The sequence below is a fragment of the Heterodontus francisci genome, chromosome 16 (genome assembly GCF_036365525.1).
Source record: "Heterodontus francisci isolate sHetFra1 chromosome 16, sHetFra1.hap1, whole genome shotgun sequence".
Lineage (NCBI taxonomy): Eukaryota > Metazoa > Chordata > Chondrichthyes > Heterodontiformes > Heterodontidae > Heterodontus > Heterodontus francisci.
In genome coordinates this window covers 18562048-18585317 of record NC_090386.1, presented here as the reverse complement: position 1 = coordinate 18585317, position 23270 = coordinate 18562048, and positions in this window count along the sequence as shown.

Here is a 23270-nt window from a genome sequence, read left to right as displayed (position 1 = left end):
TATAAACTCCCCTCAATCAGAGCTGGAGTATAAAAGCCCCTCACTCAGAACTGGAGTATAAACCCCCCTCATTCAGAACTGGAGTATAAACCCCCCTCATTCAGAACTGGAGTATAAACCCTCCTCATTCAGAACTGAGTATAAACCCCCCTCATTCAGAACTGAGTATAAACCCCCCTCATTCAGAACTGAGTATAAACCCCCCTCATTCAGAACTGAGTATAAACCCCACTCACTCAGAACTGGAGTATAAACCCCCCTCATTCAGAACTGAGTATAAACCCTCCTCAATCAGAGCTGGAGTATAAAAGCCCCTCACTCAGAACTGGAGTATAAACCCCCCTCACTCAGAACTGGAGTATAAACCCCCCTCAATCAGAGCTGGAGTATAAAAGCCCCGCACTCAGAACTGGAGTATAAACCCCCCTCACTCAGAACTGGAGTATAAACCCCCCTCACTCAGAACTGGAGTATAAATCCCCCTCACTCAGAACTGGAGTATAAACCCCCCTCACTCAGAACTGGAGTATAAACCCCCCTCAATCAGAGCTGGAGTATAAAAGCCCCTCACTCAGAACTGGAGTATAAACCCCCCTCACTCAGAACTGGAGTATAAACCCCCTCAATCAGAGCTGGAGTATAAAAGCCCCTCACTCAGAACTGGAGTATAAACCCCCCTCACTCAGAACTGGAGTATAAACCCCCCTCACTCAGAACTGGAGTATAAACCCCCCCTCACTCAGAACTGGAGTATAAACCCCCCCTCACTCAGAGCTGGAGTATAAACCCCCCTCACTCAGAGCTGGAGTATAAACCCCCCTCACTCAGAACTGGAGTATAAACCCCCCTCACTCAGAGCTGGAGTATAAACCCCCCTCACTCAGAGCTGGAGTATAAACCCCCCTCATTCAGAACTGGAATGTAAACACCTCTCACTCAGAACTGGAGTATAAACCCCCCTCATTCAGAACTGGAGTATAAACCCCCCTCTCTCAGAACTGGAGTATAAACCCCCCTCATTCAGAACTGGAGTAGAAACCCCCCTCATTCAGAACTGGAGTAGAAACCTCCCTCATTCAGAACTGGAGTAGAAACCCCCCTCACTCTGAAATGGAGTAGAAACTCCCCTAATTCAGAACTGAGTATAAACCCCCCTCATTCAGAACTGAGTATAAACCCCCCTCATTCAGAGCTGGAGTATAAACCCCCCTCATTCAGAACTGAGTAGAAACCTCCCTCATTCAGAGCTGGAGTATAAACCCCCCTCCTTCAGAACTGAGTATAAACCCCCCTCATTCAGAGCTGGAGTATAAACCCCCCTCATTCAGAGCTGGAGTATAAACCCCCCTCAGTCAGAACTGAGTATAAACCCCCCTCACTCAGAACTGAGTATAAACCCCCCTCACTCAGAACTGAGTATAAACCCCCCTCACTCAGAACTGAGTATAAACACCCCTCACTCAGAACTGAGTATAAACACCCCTCACTCAGAACTGGAGTATAAACACCCCTCACTCAGAACTGGAGTATAAACACCCCTCACTCAGAACTGGACTATAAACACCCCTCACTCAGAACTGGACTATGAACACCCCTCATTCAGAACTGGACTATAAACCCCCCTCAATCAGAACTGGAGTATAAACCCCCCTCACTCAGAACTGAGTATAAACCCCTCACACTCAGAACTGGAGTATAAACCCCCCTCACTCAGAACTGGAGTATAAACCCCCCTCACTCAGAACTGGAGTATAAACCCCCCTCACTCAGAACTGGAGTATAAACCCCCCTCACTCAGAACTGGAGTGTAAATGCCCCTCATTCAGAACCGGAGTATAAACCCCCCTCATTCAGAACTGGAGTATAAACCCTCCTCATTCAGAACTGAGTATAAACCTCCCTCCTTCAGAACTGAGTATAAACCCCCCTCATTCAGAACTGAGTATAAACGCCCCTCATTCAGAGCTGGAGTATAAACCCCCCTCATTCAGAACTGAGTATAAACCTCCCTCATTCAGAGCTGGAGTATAAACCCCACTCCTTCAGAACTGAGTATAAACCCCCCTCATTCAGAACTGAGTATAAACCCCCCTCATTCAGAACTGAGTATAAACCCCCCTCATTCAGAGCTGGAGTATAAACTCCCCTCATTCAGAACTGAGTATAAACCTCCCTCATTCAGAGCTGGAGTACAAACCCCACTCCTTCAGAACTGAGTATAAACCCCCCTCATTCAGAACTGAGTATAAACCCCCCTCATTCAGAACTGAGTATAAACCCCCCTCATTCAGAACTGGAGCATAAACCCCCCTCATTCAGAACTGGAGCATAAACCCCCCTCATTCAGAACTGGAGCATAAACCCCCCTCTCTCAGAATTGGAGTATAAACCCCCCTCATTCAGAACTGGAGTATAAACCCCCCTCAATCAGAGCTGGAGTATAAAAGCCCCTCACTCAGAACTGGAGTATAAACCCCCCTCACTCAGCACTGGAGTATAAACCCCCCTCATTCAGAGCTGGAGTATAAACCCCCCTCATTCAGAACTGGAGTATAAACCCCCCTCATTCAGAACTGGAGTATAAACCCCCCTCATTCAGAACTGGAGTAGAAACCCCCCTCATTCAGAACTGGAGTAGAAACCTCCCTCATTCAGAACTGGAGTAGAAACCCCCCTCACTCTGAACTGGAGTAGAAACTCCCCTAATTCAGAACTGAGTATAAACCCCCCTCATTCAGAACTGAGTATAAACCCCCCTCATTCAGAGCTGGAGTATAAACCCCCCTCATTCAGAACTGAGTACAAACCTCCCTCATTCAGAGCTGGAGTATAAACCCCCCTCCTTCAGAACTGAGTATAAACCCCCCTCATTCAGAGCTGGAGTATAAACCCCCCTCATTCAGAGCTGGAGTATAAACCCCCCTCAGTCAGAACTGAGTATAAACCCCCCTCAGTCAGAACTGAGTATAAACCCCACTCACTCAGAACTGAGTATAAACCCCCCTCACTCAGAACTGAGTATAAACCCCCCTCACTCAGAACTGGAGTATAAACACCCCTCACTCAGAACTGGAGGATAAACACCCCTCACTCAGAACTGGACTATAAACATCCCTCATTCAGAACTGGACTATAAACCCCCCTCAATCAGAACTGGAGTATAAACCCCCCTCACTCAGAACTGAGTATAAACCCCTCACACTCAGAACTGGAGTATAAACCCCCCTCACTCAGAACTGGAGTATAAACCCCCCTCACTCAGAACTGGAGTATAAACCCCCCTCACTCAGAACTGGAGTGTAAACGCCCCTCATTCAGAACCGGAGTATGAACCCCCCTCATTCAGAACTGGAGTATAAACCCTCCTCATTCAGAACTGAGTATAAACCTCCCTCCTTCAGAACTGAGTATAAACCCCCCTCATTCAGAACTGAGTATAAACGCCCCTCATTCAGAGCTGGAGTATAAACCCCCCTCATTCAGAACTGAGTATAAACCCCCCTCATTCAGAACTGAGTATAAACGCCCCTCATTCAGAGCTGGAGTATAAACCCCACTCCTTCAGAACTGAGTATAAACCCCCCTCATTCAGAACTGAGTGTAAACCCCCCTCATTCAGAACTGAGTATAAACCCCCCTCATTCAGAGCTGGAGTATAAACTCCCCTCATTCAGAACTGAGTATAAACCTCCCTCATTCAGAGCTGAGTATAAACCCCCCTCATTCAGAACTGAGTATAAACCCCCCTCATTCAGAACTGAGTATAAACCCCCCTCATTCAGAACTGGAGCATAAACCCCCCTCATTCAGAACTGGAGCATAAACCCCCCTCTCTCAGAATTGGAGCATAAACCCCCCTCATTCAGAACTGAGTATAAACCCCACTCACTCAGAACTGGAGTATAAAAACCCCTCATTCGGAACTGGAGTATAAACCCCCCTCAATCAGAGCTGGAGTATAAAAGCCCCTCACTCAGAACTGGAGTATAAACCCCCCTCACTCAGAACTGGAGTATAAACCCCCCTCACTCAGAACTGGAATATAAACCCCTCTCACTCAGAACTGGAATATAAACCCCTCTCACTCAGAACTGGAATATAAACCCCTCTCACTCAGAACTGGAATATAAACCCCTCTCACTCAGAACTGGAATATAAACCCCTCTCACTCAGAACTGGAATATAAACCCCTCTCACTCAGAACTGGAGTATAAACCCCTCTCACTCAGAACTGGAGTATAAACCCCTCTCACTCAGAACTGGAGTATAAACCCCTCTCACTCAGAACTGGAATATAAACCCCTCTCACTCAGAACTGGAATATAAACCCCTCTCACTCAGAACTGGAATATAAACCCCTCTCACTCAGAACTGGAATATAAACCCCTCTCACTCAGAACTGGAGTGGAAACTCCCCTAATTCAGAGCTGGAGTACAAACCCCCCTCATTCAGAACTGGAGTATAAACCCCCCTCATTCAGATCTGGAGTATAAACCACCCCCCTTCACTCAGAACTGTAGTATATACTCCCCTAATTCAGAACTGGAGTATAAACCCCCCTCATTCAGAACTGGAGTATAAACCACCCCCCCCCCCCCCCACCCTCACTCAGAACTGGAGTATAAACTCTCCTAATTCCGAACTGGAGTATAAACCCCCCTCACTCAGAACTGGATTATAAACCCCCCTCACTCAGAACTGGATTATAAACCCCCCTAATTCAGAACTGGAGTATAAACCCCCCTCACTCAGAACTGGAGTAGAATCTCCCCTCACTCAGAACTGGAGTAGAATCTCCCCTCACTCAGAACTGGAGGATAAACCCTCCTCACTCAGAACTGGAGGATAATCCCCTCTCACTCAAAACTGGAGTATAAAACCCCTCACTCAGAACTGGTGTATAATCCCCTCTCACTCAAAACTGGAGTATAAAACCCCTCACTCAGAACTGGTGTATAAACCCCTCTCACTCAGAACTGGTGTATAAACCCCTCTCACTCTGAACTGGAGTAGAAACCCCCTCACTCTGAACTGGAGTAGAAACCCCCTCACTCTGAACTGGAGTAGAAACCCCTCTCACTCTGAACTGGAGTAGAAACCCCCTCACTCTGAACTGGAGTAGAAACCCCCTCACTCTGAACTGGAGTAGAAACCCCCTCACTCTGAACTGGAGTAGAAACCCCCTCACTCTGAACTGGAGTAGAAACCCCCTCACTCTGAACTGGAGTAGAAACCCCCTCACTCTGAACTGGAGTAGAAACCCCCTCACTCTGAACTGGAGTAGAAACCCCCTCACTCTGAACTGGAGTAGAAACCCCCTCACTCTGAACTGGAGTAGAAACCCCCTCACTCTGAACTGGAGTAGAAACCCCCTCACTCTGAACTGGAGTAGAAACCCCCTCACTCTGAACTGGAGTAGAAACCCTCTCACTCTGAACTGGAGTAGAAACCCCCTCACTCTGAACTGGAGTAGAAACCCCCTCACTCTGAACTGGAGTAGAAACCCCCTCACTCTGAACTGGAGTAGAAACCCCCTCACTCTGAACTGGAGTAGAAACCCCCTCACTCTGAACTGAAGTAGAAACCCCCTCACTCTGAACTGAAGTAGAAACCCCCTCACTCTGAACTGGAGTATAAACCCCCTCACTCTGAACTGGAGTATAAACCCCCTCACTCTGAACTGGAGTATAAACCCCCTCACTCTGAACTGGAGTATAAACCCCCTCACTCTGAACTGGAGTATAAACCCCCTCACTCTGAACTGGAGTATAAACCCCCTCACTCAGAACAGGAGTATAAACCCCTCTCACTCAGAACTGGAGTATAAACCCCTCTCACTCAGAACTGGAGTATAAACCCCTCTCACTCAGAACTGGAGTATAAACCCCTCTCACTCAGAACTGGAGTATAAACCCCTCTCACTCAGAACTGGAGTATAAACCCCTCTCACTCAGAACTGGAGTATAAACCCCTCTCACTCAGAACTGGAGTATAAACCCCTCTCACTCAGAACTGGAGTATAAACCCCTCTCACTCAGAACTGGAGTATAAACCCCTCTCACTCAGAACTGGAGTATAAACCCCTCTCACTCAGAACTGGAGTATAAACCCCTCTCACTCAGAACTGGAGTATAAACCCCTCTCACTCAGAACTGGAGTATAAACCCCTCTCACTCAGAACTGGAGTATAAACCCCTTCACTCAGAACTGGAGTATAAACCCCCTCACTCAGAACTGGAGTATAAACCCCTCTCACTCAGAACTGGAGTATAAACCCCTTCACTCAGAACTGGAGTATAAACCCCCTCACTCAGAACTGGAGTATAAACCCCCTCACTCAGAACTGGAGTATAAACCCCTCTCACTCAGAACTGGAGAATAAACCCCTCTAACTCAGAACTGGAGTATAAACCCCTCTCACTCAGAACTGGAGTATAAACCCCTCTCACTCAGAACTGGAGTATAAACCCCTCTCACTCAGAACTGGAGTATAAACCCCTCTCACTCAGAACTGGAGTATAAACCCCTCTCACTCAGAACTGGAATATAAACCCCTCTCACTCAGAACTGGAATATAAACCCCTCTCACTCAGAACTGGAGTATAAACCCCCCTCACTCAGAACTGGAGTATAAACCCCCCTCACTCAGAACTGGAGTATAAACCCCCCTCACTCAGAGCTGGAGTATAAAAGCCCCTCACTCAGAGCTGGAGTATAAACCCCTCTCACTCAGAACTGGAGTATAAACCCCCCTCATTCAGAACTGGAGTATAAACCCCCCTCATTCAGAACTGGAGTATAAACCCCTCTCACTCAGAACTGGAGTATAAACCCCCCTCATTCAGAACTGGAGTATAAACCCCCCTCTCTCAGAACTGGAGTATAAACCCCCCTCTCTCAGAACTGGAGTAGAAACCCCCCTCATTCAGAACTGGAGTAGAAACCCCCCTCATTCAGAACTGGAGTAGAAACCCCCCTCATTCAGAACTGGAGTAGAAACCCCCCTCATTCAGAACTGGAGTAGAAACCCCCCTCATTCAGAACTGGAGTAGAAACCCCCCTCACTCTGAACTGGAGTAGAAACTCCCCTAATTCAGAGCTGGAGTACAAACCCCCCTCATTCAGAACTGGAGTATAAACCCCCCTCATTCAGATCTGGAGTATAAACCACCCCCCTTCACTCAGAACTGTAGTATATACTCCCCTAATTCAGAACTGGAGTATAAACCCCCCTCATTCAGAACTGGAGTATAAACCACCCCCTCCCCCCCACCCCCTCACTCAGAACTGGAGTATAAACTCTCCTAATTCCGAACTGGAGTATAAACCCCCCTCACTCAGAACTGGATTATAAACCCCCCTCACTCAGAACTGGATTATAAACCCCCCTAATTCAGAACTGGAGTATAAACCCACCTCACTCAGAACTGGATTAGAATCTCCCCTCACTCAGAACTGGAGGATAATCCCTCCTCACTCAGAACTGGGGTATAATCCCCTCTCACTCAAAACTGGAGTATAAAACCCCTCACTCAGAACTGGTGTATAAACCCCTCTCACTCAGAACTGGAGTAGAAACCCCTCTCACTCTGAACTGGAGTAGAAACCCCTCTCACTCTGAACTGGAGTAGAAACCCCTCTCACTCTGAACTGGAGTAGAAACCCCTCTCACTCTGAACTGGAGTAGAAACCCCTCTCACTCTGAACTGGAGTAGAAACCCCTCTCACTCTGAACTGGAGTAGAAACCCCTCTCACTCTGAACTGGAGTAGAAACCCCTCTCACTCTGAACTGGAGTAGAAACCCCTCTCACTCTGAACTGGAGTAGAAACCCCTCTCACTCTGAACTGGAGTAGAAACCCCTCTCACTCTGAACTGGAGTAGAAACCCCTCTCACTCTGAACTGGAGTAGAAACCCCTCTCACTCTGAACTGGAGTAGAAACCCCTCTCACTCTGAACTGGAGTAGAAACCCCTCTCACTCTGAACTGGAGTAGAAACCCCTCTCACTCTGAACTGGAGTAGAAACCCCTCTCACTCTGAACTGGAGTAGAAACCCCTCTCACTCTGAACTGGAGTAGAAACCCCTCTCACTCTGAACTGGAGTAGAAACCCCTCTCACTCTGAACTGGAGTAGAAACCCCTCTCACTCTGAACTGGAGTAGAAACCCCTCTCACTCTGAACTGGAGTGGAAACCCCTCTCACTCTGAACTGGAGTAGAAACCCCTCTCACTCTGAACTGGAGTAGAAACCCCCTCACTCTGAACTGGAGTAGAACCCCCTCACTCTGAACTGGAGTAGAAACCCCCTCACTCTGAACTGGAGTAGAAACCCCCTCACTCAGAACTGGAGTATAAAACCCCTCACTCAGAACTGGAGTATAAACCCCCTCACTCAGAACTGGAGTATAAACCCCCTCACTCAGAACTGGCGTATAAACCCCCCTCACTCTGAACTGGAGTATAAACCCCCTCACTCAGAACTGGAGTATAAACCCCTCTCACTCAGAACTGGAGTATAAACCCCTCTCACTCAGAACTGGAGTATAAACCCCTCTCACTCAGAACTGGAGTATAAACCCCTCTCACTCAGAACTGGAGTATAAACCCCTCTCACTCAGAACTGGAGTATAAACCCCTCTCACTCAGAACTGGAGTATAAACCCCTCTCACTCAGAACTGGAGTATAAACCCCTCTCACTCAGAACTGGAGTATAAACCCCTCTCACTCAGAACTGGAGTATAAACCCCTTCACTCAGAACTGGAGTATAAACCCCCTCACTCAGAACTGGAGTATAAACCCCCTCACTCAGAACTGGAGTACAAAACCCTCTCACTCAGAACTGGAGTATAAACCCCTCTCACTCAGAACTGGAGTATAAACCCCTCTCACTCAGAACTGGAATATAAACCCCTCTCACTCAGAACTGGAATATAAACCCCTCTCACTCAGAACTGGAGTATAAACCCCCCTCACTCAGAACTCGAGTACAAACACCCCTCATTCAGAACTGGAGTATAAACCCCCCTCAATCAGAGCTGGAGTATAAAAGCCCCTCACTCAGAACTGGAGTATAAACCCCCCTCACTCAGAACTGGAGTATAAACCCCCCTCACTCAGAACTGGAGTATAAACCCCCCTCACTCAGAACTGGAGTATAAACCCCCCTCAATCAGAGCTGGAGTATAAAAGCCCCTCACTCAGAACTGGAGTATAAACCCCTCTCACTCAGAACTGGAGTATAAACCCCTCTCACTCAGAACTGGAGTATAAACCCCTCTCACTCAGAACTGGAGTATAAACCCCTCTCACTCAGAACTGGAGTATAAACCCCCCTCATTCAGATCTGGAGTATAAACCACCCCCCTTCACTCAGAACTGTAGTATATACTCCCCTAATTCAGAACTGGAGAATAAACCCCCCTCATTCAGAACTGGAGTATAAACCACCCCCCCCCCCCCACCCCCTCACTCAGAACTGGAGTATAAACTCTCCTAATTCCGAACTGGAGTATAAACCCCCCTCACTCAGAACTGGATTATAAACCCCCCTCACTCAGAACTGGAGTATAAACCCCCCTAATTCAGAACTGGAGTATAAACCCCCCTCACTCAGAACTGGAGTAGAATCTCCCCTCACTCAGAACTGGAGGATAAACCCTCCTCACTCAGAACTGGAGGATAAACCCTCCTCACTCAGAACTGGGGTATAATCCCCTCTCACTCAAAACTGGAGTATAAACCCCTCTCACTCAGAACTGGAGTATAAACCCCTCTCACTCAGAACTGGAGTATAAACCCCTCTCACTCAGAACTGGAGTATAAACCCCTCTCACTCAGAACTGGAGTATAAACCCCTCTCACTCAGAACTGGAGTAGAAACCCCTCTCACTCAGAACTGGAGTATAAACCCCTCTCACTCAGAACTGGAGTATAAACCCCTCTCACTCAGAACTGGAGTATCAACCCCTCTCACTCAGAACTGGAGTATCAACCCCTCTCACTCAGAACTGGAGTATAAACCCCTCTCACTCAGAACTGGAGTATAAACCCCTCTCACTCAGAACTGGAGTATAAACCCCTCTCACTCAGAACTGGAGTATAAACCCCTCTCACTCAGAACTGGAGTATAAACCCCTCTCACTCAGAACTGGAGTATAAACCCCTCTCACTCAGAACTGGAGTATAAACCCCTCTCACTCAGAACTGGAGTATAAACCCCTCTCACTCAGAACTGGAGTATAAACCCCTCTCACTCAGAACTGGAGTATAAACCCCTTCACTCAGAACTGGAGTATAAACCCCCTCACTCAGAACTGGAGTATAAACCCACTCACTCAGAACTGGTGTATAAAACCCTCTCACTCAGAACTGGAGTATAAACCCCTCTCACTCAGAACTGGAGTATAGACCCCTCTCACTCAGAACTGGAGTATAGACCCCTCTCACTCAGAACTGGAATATAAACCCCTCTCACTCAGAACTGGAATATAAACCCCTCTCACTCAGAACTGGAATATAAACCCCTCTCACTCAGAACTGGAATATAAACCCCTCTCACTCAGAACTGGAGTATAAACCCCCCTCACTCAGAACTGGAATATAAACCCCTCTCACTCAGAACTGGAGTATAAACCCCTCTCACTCAGAACTGGAGTATAAACCCCCTCACTCAGAACTGGAGTATAAACCCCCTCACTCAGAACTGGAGTATAAACCCCCTCACTCAGAACTGGAGTATAAACCCCTCTCACTCAGAACTGGAGTATAAACCCCTCTCACTCAGAACTGGAGTATAAACCCCTCTCACTCAGAACTGGAGTATAAACCCCTCTCACTCAGAACTGGAGTATAAACCCCTCTCACTCAGAACTGGAGTATAAACCCCTCTCACTCAGAACTGGAGTATAAACCCCTCTCACTCAGAACTGGAGTATAAACCCCTCTCACTCAGAACTGGAGTATAAACCCCTCTCACTCAGAACTGGAGTATAAACCCCTCTCACTCAGAACTGGAATATAAACCCCCCTCACTCAGAACTGGAATATAAACCCCCCTCACTCAGAACTGGAATATAAACCCCCCTCACTCAGAACTGGAATATAAACCCCCCTCACTCAGAACTGGAATATAAACCCCTCTCACTCAGAACTGGAATATAAACCCCTCTCACTCAGAACTGGAGTATAAACCCCTCTCACTCAGAACTGGAGTATAAACCCCTCTCACTCAGAACTGGAGTATAAACCCCTCTCACTCAGAACTGGAATATAAACCCACCTCACTCAGAACTGGAATATAAACCCCCCTCACTCAGAACTGGAATATAAAACCCCCTCACTCAGAACTGGAATATAATCCCCCCTCACTCAGAACTGGAATATAAACCCCCCTCACTCAGAACTGGAATATAAACCCCTCTCACTCAGAACTGGAATATAAACCCCTCTCACTCAGAACTGGAATATAAACCCCTCTCACTCAGAACTGGAATATAAACCCCCCTCACTCAGAACTGGAATATAAACCCCCCTCACTCAGAACTGGAATATAAACCCCCCTCACTCAGAACTGGAATATAAACCCCCCTCACTCAGAACTGGAATATAAACCCCTCTCACTCAGAACTGGAATATAAACCCCCCTCACTCTGAACTGGAGTACAAACCCCCCTCATTCAGAACTGGAGTATAAACCCCTCTCACTCAGAACTGGAGTATAAACCCCTCTCACTCAGAACTGGAATATAAACCCCCCTCACTCAGAACTGGAATATAAACCCCCCTCACTCAGAACTGGAATATAAACCCCTCTCACTCAGAACTGGAATATAAACCCCTCTCACTCAGAACTGGAGTATAAACCCCTCTCACTCAGAACTGGAGTAGAAACCCCCCTCACTCTGAACTGGAGTAGAAACCCCCCTCACTCTGAACTGGAGTACAAACCCCCCTCATTCAGAACTGGAGTATAAACCACCACCCCCCCCCCCACACTCACTCAGAACTGGAGTATAAACCCCTCTCAATCAGAACTGGAGTATAAACCCCTCTCACTCAGAACTGGAGTATAAACCCCTCTCACTCAGAACTGGAGTATAAACCCCTCTCACTCAGAACTGGAGTATAAACCCCCCTCTCTCAGAACTGGATTATAAACCCCACTCACTCAGAACTGGAGTATAAACCCCCCTCATTCAGAACTGGAGTATACACACCCCTCATTCAGAACTGGATTATCAACATCCCTCATTCAGAACTGGAGTATAAACCCCCCTCATTCAGAACTGGAGTATAAACCACCACCACCCCCCCCACACTCACTCAGAACTGGAGTATAAACCCCTCTCACTCAGAACTGGAGTATAAACCCCTCTCACTCAGAACTGGAGTATAAACCCCTCTCACTCAGAACTGGAGTATAAACCCCTCTCACTCAGAACTGGAGTATAAACCCCTCTCACTCAGAACTGGATTATAAACCCCACTCACTCAGAACTGGATTATCAACATCCCTCATTCAGAACTGGAGTATAAACCCCCCTCATTCAGAACTGAGTATAAACCCCCCTCATTCAGAACTGAGTATAAACCCCCCTCATTCAGAGCTGAGTAGAAACCCCCCTCATTCAGAGCTGAGTATAAACCCCCCTCATTCAGAGCTGAGTATAAACCCCCCTCATTCAGAACTGAGTATAAACCCCACTCACTCAGAACTGGAGTATAAACACCCCTCATTCAGAACTGGAGTATAAACCCTCCTCAATCAGAGCTGGAGTATAAAAGCCCCTCACTCAGAACTGGAGTATAAACCCCCCTCAATCAGAGCTGGAGTATAAAAGCCCCTCACTCAGAACTGGAGTATAAACCCCCCTCACTCAGAACTGGAGTATAAACCCCCCTCACTCTGAACTGGAGTATAAACCCCCCAACTCAGAGCTGGAGTATAAACCCCCCTCACTCAGAACTCGAGTATAAACACCCCTCATTCAGAACTGGAGTATAATCCCCCCTCAATCAGAGCTGGAGTATAAAAGCCCCTCACTCAGAACTGGAGTATAAACCCCCCTCACTCAGAACTGGAGTATAAACCCCCCTCACTCAGAACTGGAGTATAAACCCCCCTCACTCAGAGCTGGAGTATAAAAGCCCCTCAATCAGAGCTGGAGTATAAAAGCCCCTCACTCAGAACTGGAGTATAAACCCCTCTCACTCAGAACTGGAGTAGAAACCCCCCTCATTCAGAACTGGAGTATAAACCCCCCTCATTCAGAACTGGAATGTAAACCCCCCTCTCTCAGAACTGGAGTGTAAACCCCCCTCTCTCAGAACTGGAGTATAAACCCCCCTCATTCAGAACTGGAGTAGAAACCTCCCTCATTCAGAACTGGAGTAGAAATCTCCCTCATTCAGAACTGGAGTAGAAACCCCTCTCACTCAGAACTGGAGTATAAACCCCTCTCACTCAGAACTGGAGTATAAACCCCTCTCACTCAGAACTGGAGTATAAACCCCTCTCACTCAGAACTGGAGTATAAACCCCTCTCACTCAGAACTGGAGTATAAACCCCTCTCACTCAGAACTGGAGTATAAACCCCTCTCACTCAGAACTGGAGTATAAACCCCTTCACTCAGAACTGGAGTATAAACCCCTTCACTCAGAAGTGGAGTATAAACCCCCTCACTCAGAACTGGAATATAAACCCACTCACTCAGAACTGGTGTATAAAACCCTCTCACTCAGAACTGGAGTATAAACCCCTCTCACTCAGAACTGGAATATAAACCCCTCTCACTCAGAACTGGAATATAAACCCCTCTCACTCAGAACTGGAATATAAACTCCTCTCACTCAGAACTGGAATATAAACCCCTCTCACTCAGAACTGGAATATAAACCCCTCTCACTCAGAACTGGAATATAAACCCCTCTCACTCAGAACTGGAATATAAACCCCTCTCACTCAGAACTGGAATATAAACCCCTCTCACTCAGAACTGGAGTATAAACCCCTCTCACTCAGAACTGGAGTATAAACCCCTCTCACTCAGAACTGGAATATAAACCCCTCTCACTCAGAACTGGAGTATAAACCCCTCTCACTCAGAACTGGAGTATAAACCCCTCTCACTCAGAACTGGAGTATAAACCCCCTCACTCAGAACTGGAGTATAAACCCCCTCACTCAGAACTGGAGTATAAACCCCTCTCACTCAGAACTGGAGTATAAACCCCTCTCACTCAGAACTGGAGTATAAACCCCTCTCACTCAGAACTGGAGTATAAACCCCTCTCACTCAGAACTTGAGTATAAACCCCTCTCACTCAGAACTGGAGTATAAACCCCTCTCACTCAGAACTGGAGTATAAACCCCTCTCACTCAGAACTGGAGTATAAACCCCTCTCACTCAGAACTGGAGTATAAACCCCTCTCACTCAGAACTGGAATATAAACCCCCCTCACTCAGAACTGGAATATAAACCCCCCTCACTCAGAACTGGAATATAAACCCCTCTCACTCAGAACTGGAACATAAACCCCTCTCACTCAGAACTGGAGTATAAACCCCTCTCACTCAGAACTGGAGTAGAAACCCCCCTCACTCTGAACTGGAGTAGAAACCCCCCTCACTCTGAACTGGAGTACAAACCCCCCTCATTCAGAACTGGAGTATAAACCCCCCTCATTCAGATCTGGAGTATAAACCACCCCCCTTCACTCAGAACTGTAGTATATGCTCCCCTAATTCAGAACTGGAGTATAAACCCCCCTCATTCAGAACTGGAGTAGAAACCCCCCTCACTCAGAACTGGAGTATAAACACCCCTCATTCAGAACTGGAGTATAAACCCCCCTCACTCAGAACTGGAGTATAAAGCCCCCTCACTCAGAACTGGAGTATAAAGCCCCCTCACTCAGAACTGGAGTATAAACCCCACTCACTCAGAACTGGAGTATAAACCCCCCTCATTCAGAACTGGAGTATAAACCCCTCTCACTCAGAACTGGAATATAAACCCCTCTCACTCAGAACTGGAATATAAACCCCTCTCACTCAGAACTGGAGTATAAACCCCTCTCACTCAGAACTGGAGTATAAACCCCTCTCACTCAGAACTGGAGTATAAAGCCCCCTCACTCAGAACTGGAGTATAAAGCCCCCTCACTCAGAACTGGAGTATAAACCCCTCTCACTCAGGTCTGGGGTATAAACCCCTCTCACTCAGGTCTGGAGTATAAACCCCTCTCACTCAGAACTGGAGTATAAACCCCTCTCACTCAGAACTGGAATATAAACACCCCTCATTCAGAACTGGAGTATAAACCCTCCTCAATCAGAGCTGGAGTATAAAAGCCCCTCACTCAGAACTGGAGTATAAACCCCCCTCAATCAGAGCTGGAGTATAAAAGCCCCTCACTCAGAACTGGAGTATAAACCCCCCTCACTCAGAACTGGAGTATAAACCCCCCTCACTCAGAACTGGAGTATAAACCCCCCAACTCAGAGCTGGAGTATAAACCCCCCTCACTCAGAACTCGAGTATAAACACCCCTCATTCAGAACTGGAGTATAATCCCCCCTCAATCAGAGCTGGAGTATAAAAGCCCCTCACACAGAACTGGAGTATAAACCCCCCTCACTCAGAACTGGAGTATAAACCCCCCTCACTCAGAACTGGAGTATAAACCACCCTCAATCAGAGCTGGAGTATAAAAGCCCCTCAATCAGAGCTGGAGTATAAAAGCCCCTCACTCAGAACTGGAGTATAAACCCCTCTCACTCAGAACTGGAGTAGAAACCCCCCTCATTCAGAACTGGAGTATAAACCCCCCTCATTCAGAACTGGAATGTAAACCCCCCTCTCTCAGAACTGGAGTATAAACCCCCCTCTCTCAGAACTGGAGTATAAACCCCCCTCATTCAGAACTGGAGTAGAAACCTCCCTCATTCAGAACTGGAGTAGAAATCTCCCTCATTCAGAACTGGAGTAGAAACCCCTCTCACTCAGAACTGGAGTATAAACCCCTCTCACTCAGAACTGGAGTATAAACCCCTCTCACTCAGAACTGGAGTATAAACCCCTCTCACTCAGAACTGGAGTATAAACCCCTCTCACTCAGAACTGGAGTATAAACCCCTCTCACTCAGAACTGGAGTATAAACCCCTCTCACTCAGAACTGGAGTATAAACCCCTCTCACTCAGAACTGGAGTATAAACCCCTCTCACTCAGAACTGGAGTATAAACCCCTTCACTCAGAACTGGAGTATAAACCCCTTCACTCAGAAGTGGAGTATAAACCCCCTCACTCAGAACTGGAATATAAACCCACTCACTCAGAACTGGTGTATAAAACCCTCTCACTCAGAACTGGAGTATAAACCCCTCTCACTCAGAACTGGAATATAAACCCCTCTCACTCAGAACTGGAATATAAACCCCTCTCACTCAGAACTGGAATATAAACCCCTCTCACTCAGAACTGGAATATAAACCCCTCTCACTCAGAACTGGAATATAAACCCCTCTCACTCAGAACTGGAATATAAACCCCTCTCACTCAGAACTGGAATATAAACCCCTCTCACTCAGAACTGGAATATAAACCCCTCTCACTCAGAACTGGAATATAAACCCCTCTCACTCAGAACTGGAATATAAACCCCTCTCACTCAGAACTGGAATATAAACCCCTCTCACTCAGAACTGGAATATAAACCCCTCTCACTCAGAACTGGAGTATAAACCCCTCTCACTCAGAACTGGAGTATAAACCCCTCTCACTCAGAACTGGAGTATAAACCCCTCTCACTCAGAACTGGAATATAAACCCCTCTCACTCAGAACTGGAGTATAAACCACTCTCACTCAGAACTGGAGTATAAACCCCTCTCACTCAGAACTGGAGTATAAACCCCCTCACTCAGAACTGGAGTATAAACCCCCTCACTCAGAACTGGAGTATAAACCCCTCTCACTCAGAACTGGAGTATAAACCCCTCTCACTCAGAACTGGAGTATAAACCCCTCTCACTCAGAACTGGAGTATAAACCCCTCTCACTCAGAACTGGAGTATAAACCCCTCTCACTCAGAACTGGAGTATAAACCCCTCTCACTCAGAACTGGAGTATAAACCCCTCTCTATCAGAACTGGAGTATAAACTCCTCTCACTCAGAACTGGAGTATAAACCCCTCTCACTCAGAACTGGAGTATAAACCCCTCTCACTCAGAACTGGAGTATAAACCCCTCTCACTCAGAACTGGAATATAAACCCCCCTCACTCAGAACTGGAATATAAACCCCCCTCACTCAGAACTGGAATATAAACCCCTCTCACTCAGAACTGGAACATAAACCCCTCTCACTCAGAACTGGAGTATAAACCCCTCTCACTCAGAACTGGAGTAGAAACCCCCCTCACTCTGAACTGGAGTAGAAACCCCCCTCACTCTGAACTGGAGTACAAACCCCCCTCATTCAGAACTGGAGTATAAACCCCCCTCATTCAGATCTGGAGTATAAACCACCCTCATTCAGATCTGGAGTATAAACCACCCCCCTTCACTCAGAACTGTAGTATATGCTCCCCTAATTCAGAACTGGAGTATAAACCCCCCTCATTCAGAACTGGAGTATAAACCACCACCCCCCCCCCCTCCCCCACACTCACTCAGAACTGGAATATAAACCCCTCTCACTCAGAACTGGAATATAAACCCCTCTCACTCAGAACTGGAGTATAAACCCCTCTCACTCAGAACTGGAGTATAAACCCCTCTCACTCAGAACTGGAATATAAACCCCTCTCACTCAGAACTGGAGTATAAAGCCCCCTCACTCAGAACTGGAGTATAAAGCCCCCTCACTCAGAACTGGAGTATAAAGCCCCCTCACTCAGAACTGGAGTATAAACCCCACTCACTCAGAACTGGAGTATAAACCCCCCTCATTCAGAAGTGGAGTATACACACCCCTCATTCAGAACTGGATTATCAACATCCCTCATTCAGAACTGCAGTATAAACCCCCCTCACTCAGAACTGAGTATAAACCCCCCTCACTCAGAACTGGAGTATAAACCCCCCTCACTCAGAACTGGAGTATAAACCCCCCTCACTCAGAACTGGAGTATAAACCCCCCTCATTCAGAACTGAGTATAAACCCCCCTCATTCAGAACTGAGTATAAACCTCCCTCATTCAGAGCTGGAGTATAAACCCCCCTCCTTCAGAACTGAGTATAAACCCCCCTCCTTCAGAACTGGATTATAAACCCCCCTCACTCAGAACTGAGTATAAACCCCCCTCCTTCAGAACTGGATTATAAACCCCCCTCACTCAGAACTGAGTATAAACCCCCCTCACTCAGAACTGGAGTATAAACACCCCTCACTGAGAACTGGAGTATAAACCCCCCTCACTCAGAACTGGAGTATAAACACCCCTCATTCAGAACTGGAGTATAAACCCCCCTCACTCAGAACTGGAGTATAAACCCCCCTCACTCAGAACTGGAGTATAAACACCCCTCACTCAGAACTGGAGTATAAACACCCCTCACTCAGAACTGGAGTATAAACACCCCTCACTCAGAACTGGAGTATAAACACCCCTCACTCAGAACTGGAGTATAAACACCCCTCACTCAGAACTGGAGTATAAACACCCCTCACTCAGAACTGGAGTATAAACACCCCTCACTCAGAACTCGAGTATAAACACCCCTCATTCAGAACTGGAGTATAAACTCCCCTCAATCAGAGCTGGAGTATAAAAGCCCCTCACTCAGAACTGGAGAATAAACCCCCCTCACTCAGAACTGGGGAATAAACCCCCCTCATTCAGAACTGGAGTATAAACCCCCCTCATTCAGAACTGGAGTATAAACCCTCCTCATTCAGAACTGAGTATAAACCCCCCTCATTCAGAACTGAGTATAAACCCCCCTCATTCAGAACTGAGTATAAACCCCCCTCATTCAGAGCTGAGTATAAACCCCCCTCATTCAGAGCTGAGTATAAATCTCCCTCATTCAGAGCTGGAGTATAAACCCCCCTCATTCAGAACTGAGTATAAACCCCACTCACTCAGAACTGGAGTATAAACACCCCTCATTCAGAACTGGAGTATAAACCCTCCTCAATCAGAGCTGGAGTATAAAAGCCCCTCACTCAGAACTGGAGTATAAACCCCCCTCAATCAGAGCTGGAGTATAAAAGCCCCTCACTCAGAACTGGAGTATAAACCCCCCTCACTCAGAACTGGAGTATAAACCCCCCTCACTCAGAGCTGGAGTATAAACCCCCCTCACTCAGAACTCGAGTATAAACCCCCCTCACTCAGAACTCGAGTATAAACCCCCCTTACTCAGAACTGGAGTATAAACCCCCCTCACTCAGAGCTGGAGTATAAACCCCCCTCACTCAGAACTCGAGTATAAACCCCCCTCACTCAGAACTCGAGTATAAACCCCCCTCATTCAGAACTGGAGTATAATCCCCCCTCAATCAGAGCTGGAGTATAAAAGCCCCTCACTCAGAACTGGAGTATAAACCCCCCTCACTCAGAACTGGAGTATAAACCCCCCTCACTCAGAACTGGAGTATAAACCCCCCTCACTCAGAACTGGAGTATAAACCCCCCTCACTCAGAACTGGAGTATAAACCCCCCTCAATCAGAGCTGGAGTATAAAAGCCCCTCAATCAGAGCTGGAGTACAAAAGCCCCTCACTCAGAACTGGAGTATAAACCCCTCTCACTCAGAACTGGAGTAGAAACCCCCCTCATTCAGAACTGGAGTATAAACCCCCCTCATTCAGAACTGGAATGTAAACCCCCCTCTCTCAGAACTGGAGTATAAACCCCCCTCATTCAGAACTGGAGTAGAAACCCCCCTCATTCAGAACTGGAGTAGAAACCTCCCTCATTCAGAACTGGAGTAGAAAACTCCCTCATTCAGAACTGGAGTAGAAACCCCTCTCACTCAGAACTGGAGTATAAACCCCTCTCACTCAGAACTGGAGTATAAACCCCTCTCACTCAGAACTGGAGTATAAACCCCTCTCACTCAGAACTGGAGTATAAACCCCTCTCACTCAGAACTGGAGTATAAACCCCTCTCACTCAGGTCTGGAGTATAAACCCCTCTCACTCAGAACTGGAGTATAAACCCCTCTCACTCAGAACTGGAGTATAAACCCCTCTCACTCAGAACTGGAATATAAACCCCCCTCACTCAGAACTGGAATATAAACCCCTCTCACTCAGAACTGGAATATAAACCCCTCTCACTCAGAACTGGAGTATAAACCCCTCTCACTCAGAACTGGAGTATAAACCCCTCTCACTCAGAACTGGAGTAGAAACCCCCCTCACTCTGAACTGGAGTAGAAACTCCCCTAATTCAGAGCTGGAGTACAAACCCCCCTCATTCAGAACTGGAGTATAAACCCCCCTCATTCAGATCTGGAGTATAAACCACCCCCCTTCACTCAGAACTGTAGTATATACTCCCCTAATTCAGAACTGGAGTATAAACCCGCCTCATTCAGAACTGGAGTATAAACCACCACCCCCCACCCCGCCCCACCCTCACTCAGAACTGGAGTATAAACTCTCCTAATTCCGAACTGGAGTATAAACCCCCCTCACTCAGAACTGGATTATAAACCCCCCTCACTCAGAACTGGATTATAAACCCCCCTAATTCAGAACTGGAGTATAAACCCTCCTCACTCAGAACTGGGGTATAATCCCCTCTCACTCAAAACTGGAGTATAAAACCCCTCACTCAGAACTGGTGTATAAACCCCTCTCACTCAGAACTGGAATATAAACCCCTCTCACTCAGAACTGGAATATAAACCCCTCTCACTCAGAACTGGAATATAAACCCCTCTCACTCAGAACTGGAATATAAACCCCTCTCACTCAGAACTGGAATATAAACCCCTCTCACTCAGAACTGGAATATAAACCCCTCTCACTCAGAACTGGAATATAAACCCCTCTCACTCAGAACTGGAATATAAACCCCTCTCACTCAGAACTGGAATATAAACCCCTCTCACTCAGAACTGGAATATAAACCCCTCTCACTCAGAACTGGAATATAAACCCCTCTCACTCAGAACTGGAATATAAACCCCTCTCACTCAGAACTGGAATATAAACCCCTCTCACTCAGAACTGGAATATAAACCCCTCTCACTCAGAACTGGAATATAAACCCCTCTCACTCAGAACTGGAATATAAACCCCTCTCACTCAGAACTGGAATATAAACCCCTCTCACTCAGAACTGGAATATAAACCCCTCTCACTCAGAACTGGAATATAAACCCCTCTCACTCAGAACTGGAATATAAACCCCTCTCACTCAGAACTGGAGTATAAACCCCCTCACTCAGAACTGGAGTATAAACTCCCTCACTCAGAACTGGAGTATAAACCCCTCTCACTCAGAACTGGAGTATAAACCCCTCTCACTCAGAACTGGAGTATAAACCCCTCTCACTCAGAACTGGAGTATAAACCCCTCTCACTCAGAACTGGAGTATAAACCCCTCTCACTCAGAACTGGAGTATAAACCCCTCTCACTCAGAACTGGAGTATAAACCCCTCTCTATCAGAACTGGAGTATAAACTCCTCTCACTCAGAACTGGAGTATAAACCCCTCTCACTCAGAACTGGAGTATAAACCCCTCTCACTCAGAACTGGAGTATAAACCCCTCTCACTCAGAACTGGAATATAAACCCCCCTCACTCAGAACTGGAATATAAACCCCCCTCACTCAGAACTGGAATATAAACCCCTCTCACTCAGAACTGGAACATAAACCCCTCTCACTCAGAACTGGAGTATAAACCCCTCTCACTCAGAACTGGAGTAGAAACCCCCCTCACTCTGAACTGGAGTAGAAACCCCCCTCACTCTGAACTGGAGTACAAACCCCCCTCATTCAGAACTGGAGTATAAACCCCCCTCATTCAGATCTGGAGTATAAACCACCCTCATTCAGATCTGGAGTATAAACCACCCCCCTTCACTCAGAACTGTAGTATATGCTCCCCTAATTCAGAACTGGAGTATAAACCCCCCTCATTCAGAACTGGAGTATAAACCACCACCCCCCCCCCCCTCCCCCACACTCACTCAGAACTGGAATATAAACCCCTCTCACTCAGAACTGGAATATAAACCCCTCTCACTCAGAACTGGAGTATAAACCCCTCTCACTCAGAACTGGAGTATAAACCCCTCTCACTCAGAACTGGAATATAAACCCCTCTCACTCAGAACTGGAGTATAAAGCCCCCTCACTCAGAACTGGAGTATAAAGCCCCCTCACTCAGAACTGGAGTATAAAGCCCCCTCACTCAGAACTGGAGTATAAAGCCCCCTCACTCAGAACTGGAGTATAAACCCCACTCACTCAGAACTGGAGTATAAACCCCCCTCATTCAGAAGTGGAGTATACACACCCCTCATTCAGAACTGGATTATCAACATCCCTCATTCAGAACTGCAGTATAAACCCCCCTCACTCAGAACTGAGTATAAACCCCCCTCACTCAGAACTGGAGTATAAACCCCCCTCACTCAGAACTGGAGTATAAACCCCCCTCACTCAGAACTGGAGTATAAACCCCCCTCATTCAGAACTGAGTATAAACCCCCCTCATTCAGAACTGAGTATAAACCTCCCTCATTCAGAGCTGGAGTATAAACCCCCCTCCTTCAGAACTGAGTATAAACCCCCCTCCTTCAGAACTGGATTATAAACCCCCCTCACTCAGAACTGAGTATAAACCCCCCTCCTTCAGAACTGGATTATAAACCCCCCTCACTCAGAACTGAGTATAAACCCCCCTCACTCAGAACTGGAGTATAAACACCCCTCACTCAGAACTGGAGTATAAACACCCCTCACTGAGAACTGGAGTATAAACCCCCCTCACTCAGAACTGGAGTATAAACACCCCTCATTCAGAACTGGAGTATAAACCCCCCTCACTCAGAACTGGAGTATAAACCCCCCTCACTCAGAACTGGAGTATAAACACCCCTCACTCAGAACAGGAGTATAAACACCCCTCACTCAGAACTGGAGTATAAACACCCCTCACTCAGAACTGGAGTATAAACACCCCTCACTCAGAACTGGAGTATAAACACCCCTCACTCAGAACTGGAGTATAAACACCCCTCACTCAGAACTGGAGTATAAACACCCCTCACTCAGAACTCGAGTAT